Raw genomic sequence first — 8201 nt, 5'->3', positions numbered from 1 at the left:
CATGCAACTTGTGACATGCTCACTCCTGACTTCAGCAACATACTTCCTGCTGTAAGCGCATTAACAGTATATGACTCTGTATCATCCCTATTTGGTGGGGGTTGGGGAGAGAGAATCTGTGTTGTCAAAACAAAGGGAGTTTACCACTTCAGGGATCTTGGCAAATGGGGAGAGAGTAATGGAGAAGCCGCAATTGCTACACCTAGGAAGCTGGTAGCTTGGTGAGATCACCATTGCAACCTGGTTGGAAAAATGTTGATGATGAACTACTTCTTGTATTCTTTGAGGGCCCAATGGCATTTTAGCTTGTACAAGATATTATCTGTACCTGTACCAGTAGAGGTTGCTGCACAGTTAACTCTGTCTGTAGTCAGAACAATCTTCTCTGCTCAGAATTGTGTACATGCCAAGGCAATGAAGACTGTGGTGACCCATGCACTCTTGACAAAGTTCATAATGATGAACATGATGATGATGATGATGATGATGTTGACTAAAAATGTAACCAGCCCTATTACACTTAAATTACACCTGTACAAATTTATTAGAGTTTTTTGTTTTACCCTTTAGATTGTTGTGATGCTTTGAGGTCACAAAGCAATCCAATTGTATGTCTTGAAATAATGCATAGAGTTGTTAAACTAACAGAAACAAACGCAAATATTTCAAAGTGGCCATTTTAATGTGCTGATTGTCATTGTTTGGCCCTGTTTCTATGGTAATAGCAACACTTGACAGTGCAACATCATACCTCATCTTAAAGCAGCCATAATAAGCTTTCAAATAATGTCTGATATCCGGGTGTTGAGAGAAAGAGACTACATTGTTGACCAAATTGGTGCTGGCTGCCTGACTCTTCCCTGAAGCACCTCCCATTAGCCACCCGAAGGCTGTGTTCACATGGAAGGGATTCTCAGTGGTGTAGGAAGAATGGGAGGGGTTACGTTGTAGACCACTGCTTTCTGCCTGAACTCTTTCCATCCTTTCCCTCTGCTCCTGTGCTCCCTTCCATGCCCTGGGACCAGCCCCCCGCCCAGGTATGTGGCATAAGTCTGGCTGCCATCCGCTTCCCATAAAAAAGCTTACAAGCGCAGCAAGAAATGGATGAGCAGCTGGAACCAATTATTCTGGGAATTTGGTATCTGAGCTGAACTCTAAATACATCTGGGTGGTTTGAATTATTTTGTTGTATTGCTTTCATTGTGAGAAGAGCTCTTCCACTCCTGCTCTGTACCTCTCTTGCATGCTCCCTTTCTGCTATGCCTTTTCTCTTCCTCCAGTCTGGGATAATTGCTGCTTTTCGTGATGTGATTTTAATTTTTTGTCATTACTGCTGCTTCCCCCTGCTTCCTGCTTTTGATTATTTGGTTATGTCATTTTCATTTGTCTTGACATTTCTATAAAATGCATGCTTCATTATCTTTGTCCCTAGAGCTGCGCTTTAATCCCTCTTGTCTAATGTCTCTGCCGCAAAGCCTGATAATCTGTTTATTTTTCCTAATAACTTTCCTTTCGGGCTGAGACACAGACAGCAGAAAATGTACTTGCCACCATAAATTGACCCAGTTGATAGCATTCCTTGTGATAGAGTGCCCCTTTGTGGACATAACTGGAAACATCATCTCCTTTTTTCCAGCTATAAAGAAAGTTGTTAAAATGGGATGTTGGATGTGTATTAGTCCCCTTGCATGGAGGTTGATGCTTTACAAGAGGACTGTCGTTAAAGGGTAGTGGGGAACCAGTTATCATAATGGACATTTTAAGGTTTAGAATGCAAAGGGCTTCAATCTAGCCATTGTCTTTGTGCAATCAACTTTGCGCACACACTTCGTCTGCCCGTAAAGTGGATGGATTCCAACACTGGCTCCTGGGCAGTGGGCTGTATCTGTGTACTTTCTGTTTGGGGAAAATGAGTTCTGTGCCAGTGGATTCTAGTTAGTGCTCAAAAAATGTACGCAGCGCATTTGGCCCCAACTGTGAAAACAAGGTTATCCTTTGCAATGGTTTATTAAAACCCTAACGTTGATATTATCTAGGTACTTGGTCCAGACTGTGTCTGCAATAATATGCTAAAGCATAGATAGATTCCTGCACCGTTGAACAGCCTGAGAATTTGAGTTATGGTGTGACCTGTGACTTCAGTTCAGGGACTCTCTGCGAAACAGGCTCTTTATTTTGAGACATTTATCCCATGGAAACTAGAATGTGAGCAAAATAACTCTGAACTAGTCTTCAAGCAAAGGGATAATATAGAAGGACTGTGTTATGGATAATATAAATTACCTGGGATCCTGAAACCATCATAACATTGTTCCTGCTAATTCCAAGGCACTGTGGATAAGGTGAAGTAAGAAAATTACAGAGTGTTGTTGTTTTGTTTTAATGGTGTGCTTAACTATGACTTTCTTCATGTAAGAAAACAATACTATCTCTGTAGTACACTTTTATACAGTGTATCACAGCTCCTATTAGCATAATCAATAGATTGAACTGATGGACTCTCTTATGCCATTCAATACTCATTTTTGGTCCTTAGGAAAAAAATATCTAGTAGCTAATCAGTTTGGTTAGTCTTTGTTTCTTCTAGGCACCTTTGTAACAATTTGCATCTCAACAAACCCCTACCACATGAGGATCTCAAAGCGCTTTACAAATGTTTTTCAGTGATGTCTCATAGCAGCCCTGGGAGATAGTATGGTATTTACCTTCCTCTTATACAGGCAGTGAAACTGAGGAACAGTAAGCTTAAGTGACTTGGCTCAAGGTCCCACAGCAAATCAGCGATAGAGCCAGGAATAAAACCCAGGTCTTCTGTTTCAAGCCTCTCTTTGCTTTACAGTTTTATCATGAGAGAACACAACATTGAAGAGTTGAGTTACCTAAGCTGAGGCAGACCCTGGTCAGTTTGTGATTAGTGTATACAAGGACAAGCCCTGTTCATTGTCATTTCAGTTAATCGGGGGTGACACCTGGAGGTCAGTGAAAGGTGCTTTGTAAGTGCAAAGTATCAGAGTTTGGTCGTTTGCCTGAAAGAGTAAGAGACTGAAATGGGCATGCTTCTGCAATCAGATCATGCATGCCCATAGTTAAAGTGTCAATATCATAGTGAGCATGGACAATTTCTTTGTGTTTTATGTTAACTGTAGGTTTAAATAGTAAATTATGTTGTCCCCTGGCATAACGCTATTGTCATTGGGTGAATTTGCTATGGCAGACTGCACTGCCTCACTCTCAAAAAGCCAAAGCCAATCGTACAACCTAGCAAATGATAAACTACAGCAGAACAGCCATAGCACAGAAAAGGGTAGGGCTGTGAGATGACCATTATCTCCTGTAACTGCTTGACACTTCGGCCCAGATTTCAATGGGACTGTGATGGAATGGATTAGCTCCAGAGGCCCCCTGCTGGAGGCCTTGTGTCCCTGCCTCCCCCTGCCCCAGAAAAGAGCAGAGGAGAAATCCCCCAGGCAGCCTAGAGTGTCTACAGAGAAAGCAGCCAATCAGAGGGGCTGCTGGAGTGACCACTCAGGTGCCAGGAGGGCCATATAAAAAGAAACAGGGGGAAAGAACAGTCAGTTTCTGCCTGGATCTGGAAGAGAAGGCATTGGGGTTCCTGGTTGGGTGGAAGAGCAGCAGGGCCATGGGCGGCTGTTTGGGCAGGACTGAGCCCGGGGAGGGCTACTGAAGGCTGGGGGAGCTAAGACAGAGCTGCTGGCTGGCTGAGGGTGTTGAGCACAGACTGAGCCCAAGTAAGGGTAATGTGAGGGGCTCCTGATGTTCATCAAAATGCAGGGGCATAAGTAGATGAATGTTTCCTGGCAACATCAGGTTGTGGGGTGTCTGTTACAGCTGTCCCCCTGCTGCATTCCTTTTCCCCCTCTCCTTTCTGTTTGTCCTGTGTGGCCACCCCTCCCGGCCACTGTGCTAACTAAAGTCACAGCCCTATTCATAGGAATGGCTTGTACAGACTAACTGAAGCCATTGCTCTGCCTAGGGAGGGGGCTTCTTGCTTCTTTGTTTGGCTCCTTTGTTCAGACCAGGGCTCGGTGTGGGGGGCGCTGCCCAGAAATGCAAGACCTGAAGTGGCCAACTAATTAAACATATGAGTCATACCTGTGGCTCAGAACATGCCCAGGCATGCCTATACTTACCTGCAGCCTTTCCTTGCCTTCTCCCCTCCCCTGTATCAAGCGGAGCCAATCAAAAGTACTGGTGGGAAACTGCCTGAGTTTGCCTTTAAAGCTGGACATTTTCTGATCAGACCTCGTAGAAGGTTCTTGCTTTGCCACCTGGTCTGATCAGCTAGGGGTCTTTAGGGGGCCCTCTCCCCGCTCTCATTTGTTTTTGAGCGTACCCCCATTTTTAAACTCCCCTCCCACGAACAACGAATTTGTGCCTGGAGATCTCCTGATTATTGTAAGTGAATCGAGTCCTCTCTCCATCCTCTGATGCTACTGCTGTTCCTGCCTCTGTGCTTGCTGCTGTCCTGGGGATTGGTAAGAACTCCCTCTTGCAGACTCCCCTTGTCCTAGCTGCTAACTCCTTGGTCTGTATCTGTAATCTGTTTCTTGCTCCGCAGAGCCTTTGCTGCTAAAAATAAGCCTGTGCCGCTGCTAAGCTGTGCCTTCCTGGACTGTATCCTGGGCTGCCAGCTTGCAGCCGCCCCGCTGCTGCAGCCACCCCCCCGCCCCGGGGCTGTACCCTGGGCACACACCACTCTGCCCTCTGGAACTGCTCCCCCTCCCGAACAAAGAATCGGCATAGTGTAAGGTGCACCTATTAGGATCAGGTTCTTAGTCTAGATAAGTTGTAATTTCATTTTGCATAGCTGTGGTTAAGTTAGGTTTAAAGAATTGTTTGTATTGTGCTCTGTATGTTAGGTTTAAAAAAGAATTGTTGCATTGTGTTCTGTTACTTGCTAATTTGTGTAGCCTTGGTTAAGTTAGATCATAAATAAGATTTTGCTGTGTTCTGTATAATTGTGTTTAAGTCTGTCTTCCCACTGCCCTAACCCCACCCCTTCCACGCTTGCCCGTGTCTCCCCCCGAGCTCCCCAGTCACTCGTTGCAGTCTCTCTGCTGTTTAAAATTGCAGCCTGTCTGCTCTGTCTCCCTGAGTTTAAATCTCCCTCCGCAGTGCCTCTGACTTTGGTCTCTGCTCCACCACGTGCTCCTCTTCCCCCATCCCCCAACCTCATTCCTCTGCCACTGCCTTTCTCTCTCTCTCTCTTTTAATCCCCCCTGCTGCCAAACCTCAATTGTATTACTGAAGTCTAGCATAAAACCCCATTGGTTACCCTTTTTCTCTCTGACACACCTCACATTTTACATTTACACCACTGTGACACATTTTTACCTAGAGTTGTTAGTTATTTAACACATTTTACCCATAACTGTTAGTTGGTTATATGCTGCTGTGACACACCCTTTACACAGAAATTGTTAGCTACCTGTTACATTTATACTTCAGTGTTAATTGGTTACCAACTGTATTGTACCCCACTATTGAAACCCCCTATACTATTTACTAAAAGAAACTCCTCCCTAATTGTCTACCTTAACAAACCCCATACCCGTCACTATTGAATTTTCCCTGTTTTTGCATTTTCTTAATAAAGTTTATTTTGCACCCCACCAGTGTAGTAGTTGTCCCCCAAGATCCCCTACCTGCTGGCAGGGTCATGAGGCTCTCTCTTATTTGGGAAACTAGCCTTTTCTGCAGAAAGGCATGAGCATAGGTTGTGAGAGGGCTGGTTCAGACAATCTGCTGCAGCAGGGATCTCAAGTTGTTTCAGGAAACTCAGATGGCCAGGTAAATGAGTAGCAGCCAGGGCTAGGTGAGGTTATTTATAAAAGGAGAACCACTGAGTTATACAAAAGCTACCAGGAATTGTGCTGCCATGGAGTTGGCTGTATGGGAGTACAGGAATGAAGGAACAGATCTGCCCTGGTATACTGTTCTCCTGTTGATGCCAAGGATTCCCTAGAGTGTGTTCCCAGACCTGTGGATTGTTAAGCAAGGAGTGAGCCCTATCCTACCAGACTAACTGAACATCCAGGGGAAGAGTCTTGCAAACGGGGGATGCCTGTCTTGATCCTGTGCTATCAGGTGCCAGGGTTCTGCCAGCTGGTCCCTCTGCAACTAGCACCAGTGCTGTATCACAGCTGGCACTTGTGTGCATGCCAGGCCCACTGTAAGAGCAGCACTGAGCCGGACCACCCAGGAAATTAACTACTGCCAAACAATAATTGATGCTTCAGGTAGTGGTAGTGGCCATTGTGAATTCGGCGCTGTCAAATACAGAGGCAGAGCCACTCCCTGCCCTGAAGAGCATATAAAAGCAAATGTAGCAGAGCGGCACCAATTTGCACTTTTAAGGCCATGCATCAATCTAGCCACCAGAGGGGGCTCATTCACGCCACTGACTAGCTCGTCAGTGTAATAAGGGCTACAAAGGTACCAGGGACAGTGGCAAGGTGCCAGTATGGGAAAGAACAAAAAAGGGCTGCTAGGAACACAGAACTAAAGCAATCACAGAAGAAAGTCCTGAGCTAAGGGGAACAGATGAACAAGGGAGCCTAACTGGGCAGTGGGGGGGAAATAATATGGGTGAAAGGTAAAGAGGAGCCATCTGATTGGAAACAGCCCCTGCTCCAACTCCCAGCCACAACTGAGGGTTTGCCTCAGAAGAACCTAGAAAGTGCAGCCCTGTTAAATGAGGTGCAGCTGAACTGTGGGGCCACAGTCTACAGGTCAGCATGCCAGGTAAGCAGCTCCTTAACCACACGCTCACATAGGAGTCTTCCCTGGCTGGGCACCTGCACAGCATGGGCTTTACAAGCTAGCTGGAACACTGGTCTTTGGTCATGATGCTCAGGGATGCCGCTCCTGCACTTGGAGCAGGACTGGGAGATTTGAGGGGGAGGGGGTGCCTTTAAGCCACCTTTGTGCGCCCACTGTTCTGGGGACATACAGCGGCCTACCCAGCCCCTAAAGATAGAGTGGCTCCTGTGACTAACCATAGGGTGCTTGGACAACGTCTCCACGCCACCCAGTACACCAGAGCCTGGGAGCAGGGCTTCTGCAGAGCTTTTCCTCCAGTGCTTCTACAGCAGTTTGGGACAGTGTGAATGGGCCATATCTGCTGAATCTGAAGTGCATTTAAATTTCCAGAACGGCAAATGGGGCAATTGAGAATTATGGTGCTTTGTCTCATTAAAAAAATGTTTTCTGTATGTAAAGTGTACCACATTAAAAAAATATAACAAGAACAAGATGTCAGTTACCTTATGCACCAACCACCTGTAGTGCTCCCTGTCCTCAGCTTACAAAACATGACCTGTAAATGAAGGCCAGTCAAGGAAAAAGTCTCTAACACTTTAAAACATTTTATAAATAGCTTTTGGCCACCTCTCCTATTAGTATCACCTGAGAGATGTAGGTAACAGAAACTGGAGTTAAGGGCAGCCTAGAGAGTTTTCAGCTTGAGTTTTTTCTGATGCAAAAAGAGGAGGTTAGGAACCTACCCACTGAATAATTCCTGTCACACCACGAGGAAGTCTAAAGTGTGGGGCTTAACTCAAACTTGTGCACAGCCTCGCTGCTGTGTGTTTACAGTTACACATGAGCACTGAAGCTGACCCTAAACTGTTACCAGTAAATGGACGGTGATGTCAACTTGGAAATCTTAACCAATGTTTTGGTAACCCTCACAAGGTCCACAGTCCTTAAGCAGTGGGCATTTTGCTAAATGTGATTTTTTTTTTTTTTTTTAAACAAAGCCAGGTTTGAGGCCTGAGAGGGCCCTCTTTACCCACCCCCTCAAAATACATTAAAAAGTGACATTTTCAACACAGTTTTTTCTCTAACTAAAAAAATGCCTTTATGGTTTTCCCATATATAAATACGCGCGCGCGCACACACACACACACACACACACACACACATATTGACCAATTACAACTTAAAAAGTAAACTGGGGAATAACTTGAGTGTTTGAAAACAGGGCTTCAGAAAGGAGTACCTATCTCAACCTTAACTACAGTGTGACCAACCTAAGGCAGGACTTCTGTACATGTTAATTGCAATGTCTTTTAACACATTTCATTTGCCTCTCCTCCTGTTTACCAGCACACAAGTGGACTCTGGTGATGTTACTTGAGGACAATTTATTAAGACAAGAGACTCTCAGGAGAGTCACC

This window comes from Gopherus evgoodei, chromosome 2, assembly GCF_007399415.2.
Source record: "Gopherus evgoodei ecotype Sinaloan lineage chromosome 2, rGopEvg1_v1.p, whole genome shotgun sequence".
NCBI classification, from domain to species: Eukaryota; Metazoa; Chordata; order Testudines; family Testudinidae; genus Gopherus; species Gopherus evgoodei.
The sequence above is the reverse complement of the archived record's forward strand: the minus strand, read 5'-3'. Positions refer to the sequence as shown.